At 58.5% G+C, this 12,738-nt stretch overlaps 1 protein-coding gene across 1 annotated transcript in view; it reads right to left on the minus strand.

Annotated features, from left to right (window-relative positions):
• The window catches only part of PEAR1 (platelet endothelial aggregation receptor 1), a 32,081-nt gene extending 22,852 nt beyond the window's left edge, over nucleotides 1–9,229 (minus strand). The window contains 1 exon segment of the mRNA XM_039910877.1: nucleotides 8,934–9,229. The gene's annotated coding sequence lies outside the window, so the exon portion shown is untranslated.
• Nucleotides 9,230–12,738: the final 3,509 nt, after the last annotated feature.

The following is a 12,738-nucleotide window of genomic DNA, read 5'->3' on the forward strand; positions in this document are numbered from 1 at the left end:
TCGGCTCTGCCACTTTCATTCACTCAGTAGTATTTGTTGGGCGCTTACTACGTGCAGAGCACTGCACTAAGCGCTCGGAACGAACAAGCCGGCAACAGATAGAGACGGTCCCCGCCGTTCGACGGGCTCACGGTCTAAGCGGGGGAGACGGGCGGACGAGAACGATGGCGATAGAGTCGAGGGGAAGGACGTCTCGTAAAAACAAGGGCGACTAAATAGAATCGAGGCGATGTACATTTCATTAACGAAATTAATAGGGTGATGTAAATATATGCAGTTGAGCAGGCGAGTACAGTGCTGAGGGGATGGGAAGGGAGAGGGGGAGGAGCGGAGGGAGATGAGGGGAAAAGAGGGGACAAGTCACACGCTCGTCAGCTGTGTGACTGTGGGCAAGTCACTTCACTTCTCCGTGCCTCAGTGACCTCGTCTGTAAAATGGGGATGAAGACTGTGAGCCTCACGTGGGGCAACCTGATGTCCCCGTATCTCCCCCAGCGCTTAGAGCAGTGCTCCGCACACGGTAAGCGCTTAACGACGTTATTATTAATCTCCGCTCCATCCCTCGTCTGCCGTGCGACCTGGGGCGAGTCGCTTCGCTCCTCGGGGCCTCAGGGGCCTCGTCCGTCCAGTGGGGATGGAGACTGGGAGCCTCGCGTGGGGCAGGGCCCGGGTCCGACGCCCTTTACCGGTATCCGTCCCGGCGCTTAGCCCAGCCCTTGACACACGGTAAGCGCCCAACGAATACCGTCGTGGCGATTGTCGTTCCATCAAGGGAGGGCCTTTCCGCTGCTTCCCCGGATTTTCGGCGGGTGCGGCTTCCATCCCCGGGGGAGGCGAACCCCCGTACCTCCCGCCCACACCCCTCCAACCCACAATAAAGCAGACGCCGCCTTGGCCTCTTCCCCACCCGTCCATCCCCCGGCCTCCGGGCGGGGTGCCACGTCACCGCCCCCTCACCGACCCCCCAGCCGGGAGACTCGGGGGTCCCCCGCCTCCCGCCCCGGGCCCCCTTCTCTTCGTCATCATCCAAACTGGGCCCCCTTCCTCCCACCGCCCCCGACTCGGCCTCCGGCCCCCGAGTGCCGGGGAGGGGGAGATCTGGACCCCGGGCGAGGTCCCTCCGCCCCCTAACGGCATCCAGATGTCGGGCTGGGCCCCCTCCCCTCCGCCAGCAGATCTGGGGGGCCTCCCCATCCCCCCCTCGGGCACCTGGGTCCCCGGGAGCGGGGGCCGGAAGGAGGGGAAGGGGAAGGAGGAGAGACGGCGTGGGAAACGGACCCTTCCCCTCCTCTCCCCCGTCTCCCCATCCCCTGCTCCCCCGAGGTCACCCTCCCTCTCTGCCCCCGCCCTGAGCATCCGCGCCCCCCGTGATTTCAGACGGGACCCCGGCGGGCGAGCGGCCCCCGACGACTGCCCTCTCTCCGCTTCCCCTTCTCCCTCACCGAGACCCAAAGCCGTCCCACGCCCCCTCGGAAGGCGGGACACCCTCCCGAGCGTTCAGTACAGCGCTCTGCCCTCGAAACAGACGACTGATTGACGGGGCGCACCTTCTGGGCCTCGGGGTGGAGCGGAGGGAGGGACGGACGGAGAGGAAGGGTGGTGGGCACTACCTGTGATAAGAATGATATTTGTTAAGCGCTTACTATGTGCCCAACGCCGTTCTGAGAGCTGGGGGGCTCCCAGTCTTCATCCCCATTTGACAGACGAGGCCACCGAGGCGCAGAGAAGTGGCTCGGCCAAGGTCACGCAGCGGGACCGGTGGCGGGGCCGGGATCAGAAGCCGCGTCTCCCGACCGCCGAGCCCGGGCTCTTGCCAGTAGGCCGGGCCGCTTCTCTGAGCGCTTACGATGGGCCTTGGGGCCACCCGTGCGCCGTCTACGTGGAAGGGGGGCGGATTGGGGGTGAGGAGCAGGGTTCGAGGGGCGGTGGGAGTGCAGATGGGGGTTGGGAGGGAAGGGAGGGGGCGGAGGGGACGACCTGGACCCCTCGCCAGCGGTAGCGTGGGAACCTCCCGCTTTATTTACAGACCAAGTCAGCGCCACATTCCTCTCCCGACCCGCGGGGTCCCCCAGGACCCCCACGGTCCCCTCCCCCTCCTCTGCCGTTCCTCCCTCGTCCCCCCCCGCACCCGACCGGAGCTCTCCCGTCGGGCCCGGCGCCCCCCGACCCCCCGCCCGAGGCCGCCGAGCCCCCGTGGGAATGGGAAAACGGGGGCTTGGGAAAAAGGGGATGGGAAAGGGAGCCGTTCTAATCCCGGCTCCGCCACGGGGCTGCCGGGTGACCTCGGGCAAGGCGCTCGGCTGCTCTGGGCCTCGGTGACCTCATCTGGAAAACGGGGACGGCGACGGGGCCCGGGGAGTCGACCCGCTCGGCTCGGATCCACCCCGGCGCTCAGGACGGTGCCTGGGACCTAGTAAACGCTTAACAAATACCGCAATTATGATTCAATTGCGTTTATTGAGCGTTTACTGGGTGCGGAGCACTGGACTAAGCGCTCGGGAGAGGACAATACAGCAATAGAGAGAGACGATCCCTGCCCACGATGGGCTTACGGTCTAGAGAAGCAGCGGGGCTCAGTGGAAAAGAGCCTGGGCTTCGGAGTCAGAGGTCATGAGTTCGACTGCCGGCTCTGCCGCTTGGCAGCTGGGCGACCGTGGGCGAGTCGCTTCGCTTCTCCGGGCCTCAGTTCCCCCGTCTGGAAAATGGGGATTAACCGTGAGCCTCACGTGGGACGACCCGATGACCCCGTATCTCCCCCAGCGCTTAGATCGGTGCTCGGCACGGAGTAAGCGCTTAACAAATACCAACGTTATTATTATTATTAAAATGGGGATGAAGACTGGGAGCCGCACGTGGGACCACCTGATGACGCTGTATCTCCCCCAGCGCTTAGAACAGTGCTCTGAACCTAGTAAGCGCTTAACAAATAGCCACATTATTATTATTAGAGGATGGGGATGGGGGGGGTTGTTAGAAGGGAGATGGGAAATAAGGGGGGAAGGGGAGGCAGGCGGGGGATGGAAGAGGGGGCTGGGATGGAAAAGGGGGTGGGAATTAGGCATGGGAAGGGGAGGCCCTGCCCCCCATCTCTCCCACAGGGATCTGTCTCCCCCCCTCTCCCCGCCCCGGGACCCCCTTCCCTCCTCCTCGCCCCCCACCCCCTCCCCGAGACCCCCTTCCCTCTGCTAGGCCCAAGCCGGTTTTCATTATCCCGGGATCCAGCTGCAGACCGGAAAAGGGGGGGAAGCGGCGCCCCTGGGAATACGATCCCCCCTGTTTCCCGCCCGGGGCGGGGCTCTTCCCGACGGGGGTGGGGAGCTGGGGGAGGGGGTGAAGCCCGGGGAGAAGGAATAATACTAATACTGACGGAATGGGTGAAGCGCTTACTATGTGCCAGGCACCGTTTGAAGCGCTGGGGGAGATCCAAGGTGATCGGGTGGTCCCACGTGGGACTCCCAGTCTTCATCCCCATTTTCCAGATGAGGGAACTGAGGCACGGAGAAGGGCAGCCACTCGCCCGAGGTCACACAGCGGACAAGGGAAGCCGCGTGGCTCAGTGGGAAGAGGCCGGGCTTGGGAGTCCGAGGTCGCGGGTTCTAATTTCGCCTCCGCCCCTCGTCAGCTGGGTGACTCTGGGCGAGTCGCTTCACTTCTCTGGGCCTCGGTTCCCTCATCTGTCAAATGGGGATGAAGACCGACAGCCCCGCGGCGGACAACCTGATGACCTCGTATCTACCCCAGCGCTTAGCACATAGTAAGCGCTTCACAAAAAGCATAACAAGCGCTGTTATCACCCCAGCACTTAGAACAGTGTTTGGCACGCAGTAAGCGCCTAGGGAAGCAGCGTGGCTGAGTGGAAAGAGGCCGGGCTGGGGAATCAGAGGTCTTGGGTTCTAATCCCACCTCCTATCAGCTGTGTGACTTTGGGCAAGTCCCTTCACTTCTCGGGGCCTCAGCGACCTCATCGGCAAAATGGGGATTGAGACCGGGAGCCCCACGGGGGACAACCTGATCACCCCAGTGCTTGGCACACAGTCAGTGCTTAAAAAGTACCGTAATGACCCATCATTAATTATTACTCTGGACCTCTCGGCCCGCCGGGAGAGTCCGCTGGGGTCTCTCTGCACGCCTCGGGCCGCGGAGCAGGAAGCGGGACCCGCTCGGCCCCCGGACGCCCGTTTCCTCTCCAGGAAACTCTGAGTCAAAGGGGCGGAGGGCGGCGGCCCGGACTCGGCTGTCCCAGGATCCGGTGGACAGGGGACGGAGGCTCCCGTCCCACCCAGGAAGAAGGGGGGAGGGTAATAACGATAATATTATTAATAATAATGTTGGTATTTGTTAAGCGCTTACTATGGGCCAAGCACTGTTCTAAGCGCTGGAGGGGCGGGGGTACAAGGTCATCAGGTTGTCCCACGTGGGGCTCACCGTTTTAATCCCCTTTTACAGCTGAGGGAACTGAGGCCCAGAAAAGTGAGGTGACTTGCCCAAAGTCGCACAGCGGACAAGGGGCGGAGCCGGGATTCGAACCCATGACCTCTGGGCTCTTTCCACCGAGCCACGCTGCTTCTCTACCCAGGCCAGGGGCAGGGGCATGGCCACAATGACCTCGGGAGCCTCCGTCTAGGTTCCCACGCAGCCCTCAGAGGTGTCAGCTCGTTGCGGGCGGGGAAAGTGTCTGTTAAATTGTTGCCTCGGACAAACGCTCAGTACAGTGCCCTGCGCACGGTTAGGGCTCGGTAAATACCACTGATGATGATGATCGCCCGGTCGCTTCTTTTGAGGTCCGTCTCCCCCCCGAGCCTGTAAACCCGGGGTGGGCGAGGAGTGTCTCTCTTTATTGCTGTATCGTACTATCCGAGCGCTCAGGACAGCGCCCGGCACGCTGTGAGCGCTCAATAGATACGACTGAATGAAGGAACTGAATGAATGATGATTCCCTAATCCCAGCACTGGTCGGCTGTGTGACCCTGAGCAAGTCACTTCACTTCTCTGGGCCTCAGTTCCCTCGTCTGGAAAATGGGGAGACTGTGAACCCCGGGGGGGACGGGGACTGTGTCCGGTTCGATTTGCTCGTATCCACCCAAGTGCTTAGTAATAATAATAAATAATAATGAAGGCATTTAAGTGCTTGCTATGCGCCAAGCACTGTTCTAAGCGCTGGAGGGGGGGATACAAGGTCATCAGGTTGTCCCACGTGGGGCTCCCGGTCTTCATCCCCGTTTTCCAGACGAGGTCACTGAGGCCCAGAGAAGTGAAGTGACTCGCCCAAAGTCACCCAGCCGACAAGCGGCGGAGCCGGGATTAGAACCCGCCACCTCTGACTCCCAACCCCGGCCTCTTTCCGCTGAGCCCCGCTGCTTCCCGAGTACGGCGCCTGAGACGTAGTCAGCGCTTAACAGATGCCACGATTATTATTATCATTATTAATTACCTGGCACATAGCGCTTAACAAATACCACGATCATCATCATTATTATTAATTACCCGATCATTTAGCACTGGGCATAAGCGCGTAATAAAATATCGTAAGTAGCCCCGAACTTTTAGGGAGGAATCCGGGGATCTCCTCCCGTGAAAGATACGAATGGGGGGGGGAGGATTTCCTCGTGTGTGGCTTTGGGGGGGGGGGGGGGGCGTGTGTGACCCCGTGTGCGTTTGCGTGTTCTCTCCGAACGGCCTTGGTGTTCGAGAGTAGGAGGTGAAGCGAGCAGTCGGAAAAAAAAAAAAGCGAGGAATGATAATTATTCGCCAGGAGACCGGGAACGTGGAAAACGATCCCGTTGCTCCGGAGAAGATCTGGCACCGATCTGCGCAGCTGAACGCGTGATTATTTTCGGATCGTCTGGTTCGCCAGTGAATAGTTGGGCCCCGGGACGTCGTGGGAAACGGTAGTGCCGGGAGACGTGGTTCAACCAGGCCGGCGAAACAGGCCACGTGCTTTCCGAGCGCTGGGCCCAGCGCTCCGCACACAGTAGGCGCTCAAGAAACACGCTCCCATGAAGGAATACGCCGCCGATCGATCGAGGCTATTTATTGAGCGCTCGCCGGCGTGCTAAGACCGTGAGCTCATGGGGGACGGGGACCGTGTCCAACCTGATTAAGTCCTATCTACCACAGTGCCAGGCATGTAGTAAGCGCTTAACGAATGCCATTAATAATCATAACGATAACAATAATAACTCTTCGACACTGGGCCTGTCTCTCTGACTCGGTCTCCCTCTCTGTCTCTCCCCGGGGCTGTCTCTCTTTCTGTCTCTGTCTCTCGTCTTCCTTCCCTGGCACATAGTGGGCGCTTAACAGATGCCAACATATTTACTGAGCGCTCACTATGTGCAGAGCACCGTACTAAGCGCTTGGAATGGACAAATCGGCAACAGATAGATTCCTTTCTGTGACAGCCATCAAGGCAGAGACCCAGAGAGAGAGACATCTCTGCCTGCGACCATCTCTCCAACAACCCTCATGTCTCTCTGTCTGTCTCTTGGTGGCCCCCGTTCCCCTCCCCCCACCCCCGGGGCCCGGCGTAGTGGACGGAGCCCGGGCCTGGGGGGGTCAGAGGACATGGGTTCTAATCCTGCTTCCACTTAGGGCAACAATAATAATAATAATAATGTTGGTATCCGTTAAGCCCTTACTACGTGCCCAGCACTGTTCCAAGCGCTGGGTAGATACAAGGTCATGAGGTTGTCCCAACTGGGGCTCACGGTCTTCATCCCCATTTTCCAGATGAGGCCACCGAGGCACAGAGGAGTTAAGTGACTTGCCCAAAGTGGCAGTCAAAGAGCTCCTCAAAGAGCCCGGGTTTGGGAATCGGAGGACGTGGGTTCTAATCCCGGCTCCGCCACTTGTCAGCTGTGTGACTTTGGGCAAGCCACGCCACTCCTCTGGGCCTCAGTCCCCTCATCTGTAAAATGGGGATTAATAATAAGAAAAATAATTATGGTATCTGTTAAGCGCTTACTATGTGCCCAGCCCTAAGCGCTGAACACTGTTCCACTGTGAGCCCCACGTGGGACAACCTGATGACCTTGTATCTACCCCCACGCTTAGAACAGTGCTTGGCACACAGTAAGCGTTTATCAAACGCCGTGATTCCGTAATGATTATGATCCATTCAATCGTATTTATTGAGCGCTTACCCTGTGCAGAGCACTGGACTGAGCGCTTGGAAAGTACAACTGAGCGACAGAGAGAGGCGGTCCCCGCCCACAACGGGCTAGAAAGGGGGGACACGGATGGAGACGGTCGGTCCCGCCTGGGGCAGGGCCTCCGTCCACCCCGATCTGCTTGTATCCGCCCCAGCGTTCAGTACGGTGCCCGGCACGTAGTACGGGCTTCCCAGTTGGCGCGGTTATTGGTGTCGTTAGAAGGAGCAGGGAAGGGCTGGCCTGCAGCAGGAGGGCCGAGGCCGGCCTGGAGGCCGGGAGGCCCCGGTCCCGGGGGACGAGGACCGTCTGAGCGCCGTGGGGAGGGGGAGAGGACCCAGGCGTGGGGCCAGCCGGCGGCCGACAGCTGGAATGCCGCACTGGCCCCCGTGGCCCGTGACCCCCGGGGTCCGGGGGCCTGGGAAAGGCCGGGCCCGGTCCCTCCGGCCCCGGGTGACCGAGGGTCACCGCCTCTCAGAACAGCCAGGCCCAGCCCGGCCCTCCCTCCCGGGGGAGGGGGTCAGCCTCACCCTTCAAGGGGGGGGGGGAACACGAGGGAAGGGGGCGTCCAGCCCATCCTCCGCCCCCGGGGGAGACGGAGGGCCGTGCTGGCTCCGGCCCAGGGACATCCAAGGGGTCGGAAGCCCCTCCCTCGGCCTCCCCAGGGACCCCGACCCCTCACTCCCGCCCCCCCCAGATTTTCTACCCCTCTCTCCCCGACTCTAAGGAGGCCCCCCGACTTCTCCCCTCTGGATAATCATAATAATAAAAACGGTACTTGTTAAGCGCTTACTACGTACCACGCCTATCTGTGAAGCTCTTCCTACGTGCCAGGACCTGATGGTATTTGTTAAGCGCTCACTACGTACCAAGCCTATCTGTTAAGCTCTTCCTAGGTGCCGGGACCTGATGGTATTTGTTAAGCGCTCACTACGTACCAAGCCTATCTGTTAAGCTCTTCCTAGGTGCCGGGACCCGACGGTATTTGTTAAGCGCTTACTATGTACAAGCCTATCTGTTAAGCTCTTCCTAGGTGCCGGGCACTGATGGTATTTGTTAAGCGCTTACTATGTACCAAGCCTATCTATTAAGGACCCGATGGCATTCGTTAAGCACTTACTATGTACCAAGGCTATTTGTTAAGCTCTTCTTATGTTCCGGGCACTGATGGTATTTGTTAAGCGCTTACTATGTACCAAGCCTATCTGTGAAGCTCTTCCTACGTGCCAGGACCTGGTGGTATTTGTTAAGCGCTTACCATGTACAAGCCTATCTGTGAAGCGCTTCCTAGGTGCCAGGCACTGATGGCATTTGTTAAGCGCTTACTATGTACCAAGCCTATCTGTGAAGCTCTTCCTACGTGCCAGGACCTGGCGGTATTTGTTAAGCGCTTACTATGTACAAGCCTATCTGTTAAGCGCTTCCTAGGTGCCAAGCCTATCTGTTGAGCTCTTCTTATGTTCCAGGCACCTGTGGTATTTGTTAAGCGCTTACTATGTTCCAAGCCTATCTGTTAAGCTCTTCCCAGGTGCCAGGACCTGATGGTATTTGTCAAGCGCTTACTATGTGCCAGGCGCTGATGGTATTTGTTAAGCGCTCGCTATGTACTAAGCGAACCTGTCAAGCTCTTCCTAGGTGCCAGGCCCTGATGGTATTTGTCAAGCGCTTACTAGGTGCCAGGTGCTGTTCTAAGCGCTGGACATCAAGGACCCCCACCCCCCAAAACTCGGGGAATCTCCGTCCCCTGAACCCAGGTCCCCCCGACACGGTCCCCAAGGAGGGTACTCACCTGTCGCCGTGCTTTGGGTGTGCGGGATTTGGGGGTGTCGTGGGGAGGGAGCCCCTTTGGTGGGGACCGGGCGGACGGCACGGAGGACTGGGGAGACTGACTGGCCGGGGGTGGGAGGGGGCAGGGCAGGAAAGAGGTGGGACCGAACGCCAGCCGCAGGAAGTTGGGACGAGAAAAACTGGGAATGGGGAGGGAGAAAAACTGGGAATGGGGAGGGAAAAGGGAGAGAGGAGGACCCTTCCCCTCCTGAGCAGGGGCAGAGCCGGGAAGGAGGCTCACACCCGCAGGGACGAAGGGAGACAGACGGAGAGGAGACAGAGGGGGGACAGAGACAGGTAGAGAGAAAAAGAGACAGCCGGAGAGGAGTGGAGACTGGAGGGAGAGACAAAAAGAGACAGCCAGAGAGGAGCGGAGCCAGAATGGAGAGAGACAGGCAGGGTGCAAAAGAGACAGCCAGGGAGGTGGGGAGACTGAAGGGGAGAGAGGGAGGAAGAGATAAAAAGAGACAGCCAGAGGGGAGGGGAGACTGAAGGGGAGACAGGAAGAGATAAAAAGAGACAGCCAGAGATGTGGAGACTGAATGGAGGGAGACAGGCAGGGTGAAAGAGACAGCCAGAGAGGAGGGGAGACTGAAGGGGAGAGACAAAAAGAGACAGCTAGGTAGAAGTGGAGGCTGAAGGGAGAGAGAGAGAGGAAGAGACAAAAAGAGACAGCCAGAGGGGAGGGGAGACTGAATGGAGAGAGACAGGCAGAGATAAAAAGACGGGCAGAGATGAGCGGAGAGTGAAGGGGAGACGGGCAGAGACAAAAAGAGACAGCCGGGTAGGAGTGGAGACTGAAGGGGAGAGAGACAGGCAGGGACAAAAAGAGACAGCCAGAGAGGAGGGGAGACTGAAGAGGGGAGAGACAGGCAGGGAGAAAAAGAAACAGCCAGAGAGGAGTGGAGACTGAAGGGAGAGAGAGAGGAAGAGACAAAAAGAGACAGACAGAGGGGAGGGGACACTGAAAGGGAAAGACAGGCAGAGATAAAAAGAGACAGCCAGAGATGAGCAGAGACTGAGGGGAGAACGACTGGCAGAGACAAAAAGAGACAGCCAGAGAGGAGTGGAGACTGAATGGAGAGAAACAGGCAGAGATAAAAAAGAGACAGCCAGATAGAAGTGGAGACTGAAGGGAGAGAGAGAAGAGACAAAAAGGGACAGCAAGAGAGGAGGGGAGACTGAATGGAGAGAGACAGGCAGAGGTAAAAAGAGACAGGCAGAGATGAGCAGAGATTGAAGGGGAGACTGGCGGAGACAAAAAGAGACAGCCAGATAGGAGTGGAGACTGAAGGGGAGAGAGACAGGCAGGGAGAAAAAGAGACAGCCAGAGAGGAGGGGAGACTGAAGGGAGAGAGAGAGGAAAAGACAAAACCAGACAGACAGAGGGGAGGGGAGACTGAAGGGCACAGAGACAGGCAGAGACAAAAAGAGACAGCCAGAGATGAGCAGAGACTGAAACGGAGTCGGGCAGAGACATAAAGGGACAGCCAGAGATGTGCGGAGGCTGAAGAGGAGAGACAGGCAGAGACAGCCCGAGATGAGCGGACAGAGAAAAGAGAAAAAGCCAGAGTTGAGCAGTGTGGCCTAGTGGCAAGAGCACGGCTTTGGGAGTCAGAGGTCGTGGGTTCTAATCCCGGCTCCACCACTCGTCCGCCGTGTGAACCTGGGCAAATCAGTTAACTTCTCTGTGCCTCGGTGACCTCATCTGTAACATGAGTATTAAGACTGTGAAGCCCCACGTGGGACAACCTGAATATCTTGTATCTACCCCACAGTGGGGGCGGCGTTGGGGGCACTCCGAGGTCTGCGGACCGGGGGAGGGACACTCGGGTTTGTGAGCTCCCAGACTCCCTCCTTGCTGGGCCTCTGTGAGCTCCTTCTCTTGTCTCTCGCACCCGCTTCCTCTTCCCCACCCCTCCCCGGGCTCCTCCTCGACCCCCTGGTCGTCCAAGCAAGTGGCGACCCGTGGGCAGAGATGGGGCTGGGGCAGGGACCTCTCCGCCTGGGGTTTGGCACTGGTCCGCAGTCCCTCCGCCCTAGGATAATAATCATCGTGGTATTCAAGCACTTATTAGGTGCCGGGCACTGTACTAAGCGCTGGGTGGATACAAGCAAATGGGGTGGCAAAGTCCCTGTCTCATGAGGGGCTCATGATCTTCACCCCCATTTTACAAATGAGGGACTGAGGCCCAGAGAAGTGAAGTGACTGGCCCAAGGTCCCACAGCAGACAGAGGGCAGAGCCGGGATCGGAACCCACGACCTTCTGACTCCCAGGCCTGGGCCCACTAGCCGTGGGGTGAGCTCAGCCCCGTCCGGACCTGGAACCCGTGGCTTTATCCTCGTCTATGTGGCGTGGCTTAGTGGACAGAAGCAGTCCCCGGGCCTGGGAGTCAGAAGGACCTGGGTTCTTCTAATCCCGACTCTGTCACTCATCTGCTGCGTGACCCTGGGCAAGTCACTTCCCTTTTCTGGGCCTCAGGAGGAGGGGAGGAGGAGGAGCAAGGGAAAAGGGGGAGAGAAGGAGGAGGAGAGCACTTCGTATAGTGCTCTGCACACAGTAAGCACTCAAAAAATACGACTGAATGAATGAAGGAATGAAAGGAAGAGGAGAAGAGAAGAGAAGGAGAAGGACTAGGAGGAGGAGAAGAAGGAGGTAGACAAGAAGGGGAGAGAAGGAGGAGGAGGACAAGAATGAGGAGGAGGAAGACAAGGAGGGAGAGAGAAAGAGGAGGGCGAGGAGGAGAACAAAAATGAGAAGGAAGACAAGAAGGGGAGAGAAGGACGAGGAGGAGGAAGAAAGAATGAGGAGGAGAAAGACAAGAAGGGGGAGCTAAGGAGGACGAGAAGGGACAGAGAAGGAGGATGAGGAGGAGGACAAGAATGGGGCGGAGGAAGACAAGAAGGGAGAGAGAGGAGGACAAAAATGAAGAGGAGGAGAAGACAAGAAGGGGAGAGAAGAAGGAGGAGGAGGAAGAATGAGGAGGAGAAAGACAAGAAGGAGGAGAGAAGGAGGAGAAGGGTGAGAAGGGATAGAGAAGGAGGGCGAGGTGGAGGACAGGAATGGGGAGGAGGAAGACAAAAAGGGAGAGAGAGGAGGGCGAGGAGGACAAAAATGAGGAGACAAGCAGGAGAAGGAGGAGGAGAAGGGACAGAGAAAGAGGAAGAGGAGGACAAGAATGGGGGAGGAAAACAAGAATGGAGATAGAAGAGGGCGAGAAGAAGACCAGAAGGAGAGAGAAGAAGGAGGAGGACGGGGAGGAAGAAAGAATGAGGAGGAGAAAGACAAGAAGGGGGAGAGAAGGAGGAAGAGGACGAGAGGGGATGGAGGAAGACGAGGAGGAGGACAAGAATGGGGAGGAGGAAGACAAGAAGGGAGAGAGAGGAGGGCGAGGAGGAGGAGGAGAAGACAATAAGGGGGAGAAGAAGAAGGAGGAGGAGGAAAGAATGAGGATGAGAAAGTCAAGAGGGGGAGAGAAGGAGGATGAGAAGGGACAGAGGAGGAGGACGAGGAGGAGGACAAGAATGGGGAGGAGGAAGACAAGAAGGGACAGAGAGGAGGGCGAGGAGGGAGAGAAGACAAGAAGGGCAGAGAAGGAGGAGGAGGAAGAAAGAATGAGGAGGAGAAAGACAAGAAGGGGGAGAGAAGGAGGAGGAGGAGGAGGAGAAGGGACAGAGGAGGAGGAGGACAAGAATGGGGAGGAGGAAGACAAGAAGGGAGAGAGAGGAGGGCGAGGAGGAGGAGAAGACAAGAAGGGGGAGAAGA

This window comes from Ornithorhynchus anatinus, chromosome X5 (genome assembly GCF_004115215.2).
Source record: "Ornithorhynchus anatinus isolate Pmale09 chromosome X5, mOrnAna1.pri.v4, whole genome shotgun sequence".
NCBI lineage: Eukaryota > Metazoa > Chordata > Mammalia > Monotremata > Ornithorhynchidae > Ornithorhynchus > Ornithorhynchus anatinus.